Source organism: Anser brachyrhynchus (genome assembly GCF_964034855.1).
Source record: "Anser brachyrhynchus genome assembly, chromosome: 7".
In the NCBI taxonomy this organism is placed as follows: domain Eukaryota; kingdom Metazoa; phylum Chordata; class Aves; order Anseriformes; family Anatidae; genus Anser; species Anser brachyrhynchus.
This window is the reverse complement of record NC_137701.1, coordinates 24,813,707-24,826,414: the sequence shown is the minus strand read 5'-3', so window position 1 is coordinate 24,826,414 and position 12,708 is coordinate 24,813,707.

Below are 12,708 nucleotides of genomic sequence, written 5' to 3'. Positions count from 1 at the left end.
GAGACAAAGGAAAGGGGAAGGGGGCTCGCGAGCGGGGGAATGGGAGCGAAAGTGAGGAAAGGACGCGGAAAGTGAAGGAGAACGAGGAGGGGAAAAAAGGGGAAAAGTGAAAGAAAAAAGAGGTGAGGGAAAAAAACGAGCAAAATCGAGAAGAAAGCAAGAAAAAAATACAAAACCCGGCCTAATTACCTCATAGTGTTCAAAACAAACTAACAAAAAAGTAATTAAAGTAAAAAGGAAATTAAGTGGAAATTCTAAATGGACAAAAAAGTGAAGAAAAAGCAGAGAACCAGACCTCATTAACACATAGCAATTAAAGCTAAAACCAAAGCTTTAAAAAAGTTAAAAGGGAATGAGTATGTGGTAGAAGTGAAGAAAAGGCAACAAAAAACAGAAGTAACAAGTAATAGCAGATGCTAAAGTAAAATAACTAAAGGTGGATAGAAACACACTTTTTTTTATAGGCCACCCTGAGGCCCTCGCCCCTTCCCAGCACCAGGGCCACGTGCCAGGGCCTGGCGTGAGGCCGCTGTGTCCTGCTGTGGTCGCACAGCACCAGGCCAAGGGCTGCAGGCACCCACTGTCCCCACAGCCTGTCACCCCAGCCTGTCGCCACAGGCCGTCCCAGCAGCCTGTCCCCACAGCTTGTCCCCACGGGCTGCAGGCAGGGGTCCCTGCCCTCCTGGCCGGCAGCCGAGGGCCCCCGTGTCCCCCATGGGTCGCTCTGTGTTGTGGCCATGCCCAGGGGACACAGCTCCCTCCCGTAGGGACACCCCCAGCAAGGCCACTGAGTCCTCCCCTCCTGCCGTCCCAGACCTGTGCTGGCTGCAACACTGAGGAGGGAACAGAACAGTGGCAGGCAGCCGCGCGATACTTTCTAAGAGTTGGCGTTTTCAAGTAGCTAGAAGCTAAAATTGCAGTGAGCTGATCTGCTTCTGCCAGGGAAGGGAAAGAGGGAGGAGAGAAAGGCAGCAGTTGAAATAGTTATTGCTGAGAAAATTATGATGCTGAATACAGGAAGTTACAGAAACCAAAAATAAAAGCACAAAGAGACGAACAACCAGTTGGCCTGAAGGAGGAAAAGAGAAAGGAGAGCTGACAAAGTATGTAAAATAAAATCGTGTCTGTTTATAGCTCTGTGTTCTGTGATTCAGCACTGACCTGGAAAGGCTGTAACCCCAGCTGTGCAAGAAAGCACTTGCGAAGTTGCAAGGAAAAAACATTTTGGCTAGAAAAATCTATTTTGATTTGGCTTGGAGGAGAAGTCATTCAGGGAGAGAAACAGATCTTCACGAAGCTGGGAAGGGCAACATGCAGTCTGTTTTATGCGTTTCAGATGTGCCCATCGCATAGGAATCTGGCCACCCGGGGAAGGCAGGAGTGGAGGGTGTGCCGGACTGGGAATTGAGCGGAAAGAAAGTGAACAAAACCAGGCATCTGTAAGTAAGCAACTGTTCTGTGCTGCTGGAAACCGCAGAGCCAGACCTGGCTGCGAAGGCTGGAGCTATTCTTAAGATCAGAAATTGGTTTCAGGCAGCGAGGGGTCCATAGCTGCAGCAAAACTGAAGCTCTACTACCAGAAAGTGTTTGTTTTCTGGAAGAGCAAAGCACTCACGTCTCTGTGCAGAGAGTGGGAGGCAGAAATTCCCAACTGGAGGGTCTGATACAAAAGCAAGCTATTGAAACTAAAATTAAATATGCGGTGGGATACCGCATATATTTTTTAAATAAAACATCATAATGAGAAGCACCAGGTGTGAACCCTGCATCCCCATGAATCTTTCCAAATGAGTGCTGTTTTTAATGTAATAACTGACTGTCCCAGTTTTAGTGTAAAGAGTTTAACTTTGAAACTAATAGCATGCAGGGCATATTTACTGAACATATACCAGCAATTTTGAAATCAACGGCATGCTATTTACTAAACATGTATAAGCAAATACTTGTATTAATACTGGGCAGGTTCTCTTAAGACATCTAAATTTATATAGCATATACTCTTCAGTGTGTTCTTCCAATTTGAGGTCCTTTTTCATTTATCTGCATATATAATACCATGCTAGATAACACAAGATCAGGCCCTGATCTTGACTCAGAAATTAAAGAATGCCAAAGGATAGTAAAAATTGGTGTTTGAACTATTTGCTGGTAGTTTCAGTTGCATGTGCATGTGTGTGCCCTACACTTACACTCTCATACATTAATATAAAAGGAGATACACAACATACATCCTTTGTAAGCCCACCAAAATACATCCTTTCCCTCTGCCCCCTGTCAAGCAGCAGACAAATAAGAATATATACTCAGATCTCTGCTACTGCTTTACTTATCCAGCACAATCCAAGAAGACTGTTTTGATGACAGAGGTTTCAAAAATAGGAAGCTATTGAAAACCACAGTGTTCACTGAGATGTATACAGTAGTTTTGCTATTTTTTATATCAAGAATATTTTTTTAAAAATGCAAATACACTCTTTTTTTCTTTTTTCTTTTTCTTTTTTTTTTTTCTGTGTCTTCTAATAAGATAAAAAACTTTCACAGCACAGTGTTCTGAAGTCTGTGGAAATGATCGTCTAAAAGCTAATCAGCAAATTGTGGCCGTTAACCTTTCAGTGGGCTTGAGCAGCATCTCTGGCTAACCAACTTTTGTGCGCTCTGATGCCATGCTGTCCCCCACTACAGCAAAGGACTGTCAGTCTACCTGGCAGTCTGCACAGGGCAAAGTCCACAGTGACAGCACTGATCTCTGTAGGACACACTGATCAGGGCTAGAGGAATTAGAAGGATTTGCATGCTGGAAAATACTATTTGGGTGGAGCTGCATATGTGGCAGTCAAATAACAAGGCCAAATATTCCTTGCAGCCAGATGCTCCCAAAGACTAGGAGTTGAATCCCAGGAGCTCAACCAGAAATCCAAACAACCTACCCAGAAAAACCAGCCCCTGCATCCGTTACCAGACTACCAGTTGCCACCAGTAGCTTCCAGGCTGCCTGCTTCTGACCTGAGTAGAGTCAACAGCTTCTGTTTGCATAAAGAGTTGGTGCACATCAACATTTATACAACTGGTTATCCATTTATGGTATTAGTTCTGGGTAACACTGTTACTGGCAGCTGGAGAACAGAACTTGAAAAGCCCTCTCATTCCTCTCCCTCCGTGGTACAGCATCTTTCCCTGTCCCTGAAAAGGTAAAAAGCTCCTACACCTTTCCTCCTAATGAAGCCAGCTTTCAAAGGCAGTATCTCAAACAACTTTTCCTCTGCTAAATTTGCTGGGCCTCTGACCTAGTAAATGTGCCTCTTGCCTGTGGAAGACTATTGCCCCCCTCTTGTCACTTGTGTTTTAATTACATCAGATTTAAAAAAGGAGGATGAGAAAGTCTTTAAGTTAGATGGTTGTACATGGAATGATCACTCTGTAAACAAACAAAACAAAAAAAACTAACCAAAACCAAACAAGCAAAAAAAAAAAAAAAAAGAGCAGCATTTAGGAGAGACCAGTGAGAACAATGCAGAAAATAATATTAAAATCTGTGCATTTGTGTCATATGATAACCTATGAAAATCTCATACAGTTTTCTGTTAATTGAAAAACTAATTTTGTGCTAAAACTTCTCAAAATTATGACAATGTCAAAACCTAATTTTTAAAGGCTCTATCCTAGCTTTGTCGATGAGGCCTCTGCATTTAATGTGAGCTGCACAGCAGCATACTCACAGCATAATAAGTGAACAATTTCTGCATTGAAAATCACAAATGTTATCATGTCCCCATTACCTACAGCTCATTGCAAAGCAGCACTAACAGCAGAGCAAACTTCAAACATGGCTACAGAGGAAACATGCCAAATAGAGAACTTCAGATACAAAAGGGACTCCACCACAGAGCTGACATTAATGCAAAGCAGCCTTTCCTATTACTCCCAAGCAGATGACTTTACCTTCCCAATCAAAAACCCTTTGGAGATACCAACATTGTGACTAAGAGCCTTGTACTTCTAGCAGGGGTTTTCTTGCTCATCAACAGATACTTTCTTTGCTTTTCTGTCCACATGTTTATAACAATAGCATTACCTGCAGAAAGTGTCAACAGCTATCTACCCATAAATCTCCACCCCATCTCTTCTGCTCACCACATTAAATACTCTGCCTGAGCAGCTGTCCTCCCTCTTTTACAGTCAACACTTTGGCAGTCTGGTTTTTCTGGCTAGGTTGAGCGCATCCCATGGCAGTGAGCACAAAGGGAATGCTGTAAAAGGATTTGCTACCTCCAGCATCTCCCCAGACTGGGAAGAGGCTTTGGAGATGATAAGTTCTTCCTCTCTCTTCTCCCCCCAGCAATGACTTTGAAACTGGAACATCTGAACAGGGAACAAAAGTTGTTTATTACTTTTTCCACCTTGCAACATCAGTGCTTGCAATAACCAGGCCTTCACAGAAAACAAAACAAAACAAAACAGATCAGGGCTTAAGAGATTTGCAGGTGCAGAAAAAGATTTCATTCCTACCTAGGTTCTGCTGCTAAGCTTAGTATTAAAACATGTCTCTGATTTTAGTAGGGTGCCTGCTAAGTCCTCAAAATACCAGCCCTGGAAACATTTAAATAATGGAACAAAAAAACAGACAATTGCAACTTTTACCATAAGTGTAGCCAAAAGCCAAATGATTCTTTTTTTTTTGACACATACACAAGTCTGGTTTAGTTGAGTTAATCCCATGTGGCCATGGAAAAAATAATTAGTAAAACTGAAAGGTGAGGTGACAGGCATCCAGCAACTGATTTGGACAAAGAGAGATCATGACAAGGTTTTTAAGCAATACCTTTTGGTTTTGGTGGTGGTGGTGTTTTTTGTTATTGTTGTTATTGTTTCTGTTTTTTTTTGGTTTGGTTTGGTTTGGTTTTGGTTTGTTTGCATTAACTCCACCTGATGGTCTTTTCTTCATGGATGCTTACTCTATTTGCTGGCTTGCTTTTTTATCTGGCTGTTGAGAACAATTATTTTTAAACATTAAAGAATATTTAATTTTTAGCAAAAAGGGAACACAAAGAGGAATGGCATTTCTTTGTTGTAGCTTTAGATTTCCTGTTTCAGTGGAAATGGCTTACCCTTTTAGCATGTTTTGAAATCATCCTTTTGCACAGTAAGCTTAAGATGAAACTGCACAATCTGAATTTGTATGCATCTTGTGTTTCTTTAGCAATCTGAATGAATCTTTAGCACAAGTTCCAAGATTTTGAGTTTTTAGCTGGGTTTGAATAGTCTATTATTGTTAGGAGTCCTTACATCTGATTCTCTTAAAGTTTCATAATTAAAAAAAAAATAGGCCTGGTGTTTCTGTAGCATTTTAGAGACTGTTCTTTCTCCCACTACACAGAAACATGGTAGGTTACTTCCAGAATCAATAAAAAGGAATTACAACACTTCATTCTAATACCAGCCTCCTTTTTTACCCAAATTTGACTGTGCCAACTTCTGTAGTGCTGCCTGCAGCTCTGTCCTGCTGCATATTCAAACTCAGATTAGACAAGGCCTCCTGAAATACTAGAAACAGGTTTGAGAAATAAGACAAAGAAAGGCGTGTGGATGCATCCACTCCTCTGCATCTTGTCTGTTTACAGTGGGGAATGTCTTTCTGTGTATGTTGGTTTGGCTCTGACTCTTGCTGGGATCTCTACATGCTCCTGGAGCAACAGCAAAATAATAAAAGCAATGCTTTAACATTCAGATACGTGCTTAAAACCCCAAAGTAAGTGCCGAATGATACTCTTTCGTAGCACTTTAAGAAAGGGTTTCTGACACCTGCATTGTGGCTTTTTAATGGAAGCTGTGTCTCAGCGTAGTAGTTCTACTGACAGCGTAAATGCGTTCGATCTTCTCAAAAGCCACTTTCTGTTGTTACTGTGCCAGTGTAAGATTATTTTTCAAACAATGTTTGTGGGATCTGGCTACTCAGATAATATTTTGTAACACAATACATTTATTGAAGAAAAACCAAGTTTGGAGGGATGGTTTAAAAGATAACCAGTTATAATTTGGGAAATGTTTTTAAGCAAATAAAAACTAATCCAGGTGGAAGGGATTCTAAAATTAAATGAAAGAGTGGTATTTTGTTTTGTTTTTAATCTTTAAACATGCAAAGCAGGTGAGTTTCCTAAAAGTGCCAGGGTTTTGTTGCTTGCCTAAAAAGCCTGTGGTTTTGGTGCTCACATGAGGTTCTGGAGGCAGCTTGTCCGAGGGAAGTTGAAGATGAGACCTTCTCCAACAGTGCTATCTCCACTGCCCTGTGTGTGACCAGAAAGAAACAAGTTTTCAAAGTACAGCTGAGAGGATGGTATAAAGAGCAGAATTTCACATTAATCTGGATTTGGGAGCATATCTAGGATTAAAAGAGCTTGCGTGGAAAGGATGGGCTCACAGGGGGCTAAGCTGCTGGCATTTAAAGTCATGAAGGTTGTGATGAAGCTATAAATTGAAGAGCAGCCTGTGTGGGGAACAAACAGTCCAGTATGCCATGAACAAAGCCATAGAAATTCTGCTTTTTTCACTGTAGAAGAGACCGGAGAGCAGAAACAGGGAACAGAGAACAAAGAGAGTGCCTTTCAAATGGGAGGTGAGGAAGGAAATGAAACCTCCAAACAAACATACTCTTACACAAATGCTAAAAATCTAATGAATAAACTGAGGGAAATCAAATGTCTAGTCTTGCAGGAAGGCAGTGACATACCAAATGTATTGGGCATCACAGTACCAGGACATAATATACATACAGAAAATGTAAGAATCACCTCTGCTGGTGATAGGGCAGGGAAATTTGCTAGTGAGCTCTTATAATCAAATCAAACGAACAGAGCAGGAACCCAGCAAGTGACACAGGCTCTGCATGGATTGAAATGCCAGCTTAAAGCATATATAGCAATGAATCTGCAGAAACTGTGCTTTGGGTAACCGCCGTTGACTCCACCAGTACCATTTCACAGAGCAGCTGGATGAGGAAACCACAGAAAAGATGCAGACCTTCATTTGGTTGTCATTAATGTGCAAGATCTTATTGTAGATCTTCAGCTTATGGTAGCTGTTCCTGGGTTTATATTCCAAATTCCTATGGGCTTGACAAAGGTCAAGCATTCACAGCAGCTACGCTCAGTTTCAAAAGGAACAGAGACGTAGAAATGAGAAAGTTTGTGAAAAGGAAACAAAAAGGAGCAGCTAGAACCAGTAAGGACACAAAACGCAGCATCGGTGCGTGTTGAAGTCTTCAGAAGTTCTGAGAGGAAGCAGGCACAAAATAATGTCACCACAAGGGAGGTCATCAGAAACAAGAAGTTGAAGACATCTTCAAATTACAACAACAACAACAAAACCAGAAAGGATCATAACCCAAAACATAAGAAAACACACTGAAAGAGCAATAAAAAGTGTGAACAGTAGCTAGCAAAAGGAATTAGAGCTAAGAAGAGCTCTGACCAAGCAGACCACCAGTCTATTGGACCAAAAGATAACTGCAGAGAAAAAGAGAAGAGAGGCCAAAAACTTTGCAGAGAAGCTAAATGATGCATTTGCATCTATTTACTGGAATAAGCAGGTGACTCCCATAACTGAACCCTCCTTTCTGGGGGAGCCAGCAGAGACTGCCTGAAACAGGACTGACTGGGAAGAGCTGTCATCCAAAACATGCGGAGCAGCAAATCCCCAGGACTGTGTGCGGGGCGCCTGAGCTTCCTAAGGGAGTGCAGTTAAGAAGGAGCAGATCTGCTAACGACAGCAAAAAAACAGCTTTCTCTGAGCCTGGGGGCTGCAGGGTAGCAGTGTGACACCAATCTCTACAATTATTCCAGAGAGAAAAAGGGGGGACAGGATGGGTAATAGTAAAGATCAGCGAGCCTGACATCTGTTCCAGGGAAAGCAGTAGAAAGTGCAATAAAGACTAGAATTAGCATGCACGTGGATAAATATGATCTTTTTGGGTGGTGCCAACACATCATCTCTAAACTTAGTATTTAGCTTCTAGGCTTCCTGCGAGTTTTTTGACAAGGTCAGCAAGCATGTGGGCAACAGTGATCTGGTTGATATGGTTCACTAGTGATTTTTTTGATCTGGATGAAAGCTCCTATTTGGTGAACAAATTAGCAGATGCTCCTAAATGGAATTTGCTCATCCCTTCTTTCTGTTGATCTGAGGGGGGGTTGCTGTAAAGAAATTATTTGTACCTTACTTTTATCATTACTGAGAGTGAGACTGAAATATCTTTTGTTATTACCCACAGCTTACATGAAGCTGAGGCTTGAACAAGAACTACCTGTCTGTGACTCAACACTCACACAACGAGATAAAGTTTGTGGGTGGACAGTGCATACAAATGAGTTTACAGAACTTCTGTCTGTGCTTGACACCGCGGATAAATCAGGGAGAGACTATGAGAGTATCGCTATCAGCTTTTCATCACTGCACAAGTACTGCTGGTGAGCTGGTTTCGTGTACTTGATGCAGAATATGAGAGGGAGAATTTGGGAGAAGATAATGCGGAACAGCATAGACCCCTTATGACTCAGATCTGCTGTGCTCTGCACATGCACTGACTGCGAATAAGAATTTAGACAGAACTTAAAAGTAGGTTTTAAGCTATAAAGCCTAATTATTCTGTATTTGCTCACTCCAGAGGCCACCTTTGATTCCCATTGCAGAAACCATCAGTTGTGTCCAAGCTCAACCTGTTTCTGGCTTTGATTTCAAAGCCCCCCCCCCCCCCTTTTTTTTTTTTAACTTTCCAAACACATTTCAGTACTTACCTTCCTTTGCTAAGGCTGTCAAGTAGTAAGCCTGTTCCTTATGGTGTCTTATAGAAGACTTAACTTACAACACTTGAGCACTTCTAGTTCTATTTTTCAGTGTCAAAAAAAATGAAAAAAAAGTAGTAATACCATATAATCACTAAAATAACTAAACAGTATAATTATCACTTTCTGATTTGTATACGTCACTATTCTCATTATACCTAATTATAACATTGTTTTTAAAAAAAAGGAAAAATAGAGAGAATGAATAAAGAGTTACAGTAGCAAAGAAAATGCAGTTGCATATAGTGAGCTATTTAATTCATGCTAAACTAAATAGCCTTATTTCTCTATGGAGATTTTTTTTTTTTTGGCAGTAATATGCCTATAGTACCAAAACATCCGTTTTTACATACGTCCTAAATTTCACTCTGAAATCCATATGTTTCTTAAAGTTTGTTCATATTTCACAGGACTTGAACAGTTCGGCCACACAGAATAACCTGGGGCTGCATAGGCAGTATTTAAATAGGCAGTATTTACATGCCTCAGTGTGAACCTGTGCCCCATAGTTAGGTCCCATTGGCACGCACAACTTCGCAAACATCGGAAATGTCTTTACAGCCAGTGAACCTGGAAGAATTAGATGCTGTTGAAATGAATGTAAGTAACTAAGTCAAAGAACCACAGGATCTCTAGAGATCATCTAGTGCAAGCCCTTGCTTAGAGCAGGGTCAGCTAGAGCAGGTTGCCCAGAACTGTGTCCAGATGTATCCTGAGTATCTCCAAGGACAGAGACTCCACAGCCTCTCTGGGCAACTTACTCTGGCGTTTAACCACCACCAGAGTAAAAACAAAACAAAACAAAACAAAAAACCACCTTTTTCTTCTGTTTAAAAAGAACTTCCTGTATGTTGGTTTGTGCCTGTTGTATCTTGTACCTTCACTGGAGGCCACTCAGAAGAGTCTGGCTGCATCTAAGTTACTCACCCCAACTTTAGGTATTTGGGTAAATTGATAAGATCTCCCTGAGCCTTCTTTCCTCCGGGCTGAACAGTCTCTCTCAGCCACTCCTCATATGACAAATGTTCCAGTCCCTTAATCATCTTTGTGGTTTTTGCTGGGCTTGCTCCACCAAATCCCTATCTTTCTCATATTGTGGAGTCCAGAACTGGATCCAGCACTCCAGATGCATCGCACCAATGCTGAGCAGGGGGGAACCATCAACTCCCTCGACTTTCTGGCAACTCTTCTCCTAATGCAGCCCACGATGCTGTTGGCCTTCTTTGCTCAAGGCACATTGCTAGTTCATGTTCAGACTGGTGTTCACTAGGACTCCCAGGTCCTTTTCTGTAAAGTTACTTCCCAGTCGTTTGGTCACCATCTTAGGCAGAGTTACTTGCATTCATTGCTTTGCTGGGGCCTTACTCCCAGTTGTAGGATTTGGCATTTCCCTTTGTTAAGCCCCGTGAGATTCCTCTTGGCTGATTTCTCCAGCTTGTTGAGATCCCCCTGGATGGTAGCACAACCACCTGGTGTACCAGCCACTCCCAGTTTTCAGCTGTCTGCAAACTTGCTGAGGGTGCACTCTGACCCATCATCAAGGACCATTAATGAACATGTTAAGTGGCATTGACCCCAATGTTGACCTTGTGCCGTTGATTATAATCTTTCAAGGCTGGCATTTCAACCAGTTTTCAATCTACCTCCCTGTCCACTTGTCTAGTCATCAGTTTGTTAATGAAGATGTTATGGCAGCTGGTGTTGAAAGCCCTGCTAAATCAAGATGATTAACATCCACTACTCTCTGCTTGTCCACCAAGCTAATCATTTCATCACAGAAGGCTATCAGGTCTGTCAGGCATGATTTTCCCTTCATAAATCAACACTGATGACTCCCAATCATTTTCAGGTCCTTAATATATTTGGAACTTGTTTGTGGAATTATTTGCTCCATCACCTTCCCAGGTATCAAGGTGATGCTGACTGGCCTGTAGTTGTCCACATCCTCATTCTTCTCTTGTTGATGAGAGGCATGACATTTGCTTTCTTCTAGTCCTCAGGAGACTTCTCTGATCACTGTGGCCTTTCAAAGTTACTTGAGAGTGGTCTCACCATGACATCTGCCCTTTGTACTTGTGGATGCAGCCCATCATGTCCCAGGGACTTGCTTATGTCCAATTTCTTTAAATGTTCTGATCTTTTCTACTGAGGATAAATCTTCATTGCTCCAAATGCTCCCGGTGTTCTCAGGGGCCTGGAATTTGTGAAATCAAATCTTATCGGTAAAGACATAGGTGTAGAATGCACAGGTCTTTTCTCTGTCCTTTGTTACCGCCACACCATTCAGCAGCGCGCCCACGTTTTCCCTAGCATTCCTTTTGCTCCTGATACCCCTGTACAAGTCCCGACAGTGCAGTTATTCAGATCCTCACTTTTCTCTAAACTTTATCAATGGACTGGTCCACTAGAAAAGTTCCCAGAAAGAGAAGATGCTGCTGTTCCTTCTTTAGCAAAAACATGGGCAGTTTGGATACCTTTGCTATGGGAGACTCAAATGTAATCCCTTTATCTAAGAGGAATCTGAACCCCACATCAATCCAAGTGAATTTAGTAACTACTAGACTAAAGCAAGTTCTCATCGGAGCAGATCCACTTTATTCAAAGCACAAAACTATTTATTAGAGCACAAAGACAAATCTAGGTCTTCCTCTTCCTTTTCCCCGCAGATGAGTACTGTTACTACTGGAGCACTGTCTCACGTTCTCGTTGTGACCTGTTGAATATTTACTTGTTGGTATAAAGTCCGATGGTTAGACTATGTTCCCCTTATGAATCAAGCCCTTGATTTAATAATCTGAAGTCTTCAGAAAGACAAAGTGCTAAAAGTATACTAATTTTAACTCTAACTCAGGCATGAATGCTGAATGCAATTCTAATCCTACCTCAAAAATAGAATGATCCAACCACTAACTTCAGAAATGACTCCTTACGGCAACAATAACCATATTTGTTCAACCTAGCATTTATCTTTAACCTTTATTCCCACACACTTTTATAACCACAAGCACTGCCAGAGAGGACATGGCAGACATAGCAAAGTAGGAACGAGCAAAAGCCAAGCCGAGAGTCTGGACTTTAAAAGCAAAAGTTAGTGGAGAGACCAAGTCAGAGTATACTTTATTCATCTCGCAAAACATGTTTAAACAGAAACATTGGGCACAAAAATAAAGCATGAACAAACATAGTGCTAGACATCACTTTAAATTGAAGTTGACTTCATTCAGTTTAGTTTTATAAACAATACCATGGATTTTGAAAGATTGTTAATGCTGTAATATAACACCGTAACAATGCTGTAATGAAAAAAGCTGTGGACAGTAATCTTGTATTTTAACTCAATACGTTACAGAAAATACAGTTAGTTTATCCACTTCATTACACTGTCATTTTAGCTCCTTCCTGTTACTGTTATTTGCCTGAACTGAGAATAAAAGTTACTTCAAGTTTGGTTTTAAAAAAAGAACTTTGGAAATTAAATCTTACCAACAATTTTCTAGCAGAACATGTATCTGTCTGTCCTTAGGAGCAGGCTGGACACAGCGATGGACTCAGGTGCTTCAAACTGTTACTGCAAGGGGGTTTTCCGCTTAGTAATAATGTGGTGGTTTTGCAACTTGCATGGTACAATCATTTCCCCTAGAACCTCCACAAGCAATCATTTTTTTCCTTTTTGAGTATGTGGAATACCCAAAGAAAGAAAGAGGTGAGTCAGCCAAGATGACGTGATAGTAGCAAAGCCAGGACACAGAGCCTGGACCTCCCCAACTCCCAGCATCAGGCAAATTCTTCTGAGAGTACCTGCCACCAAACAGCACAACAGCAAAATGCGTGGCGTTCCCTTTCTCTTTGCCACGTTTTTCTGTGAAATAGACAG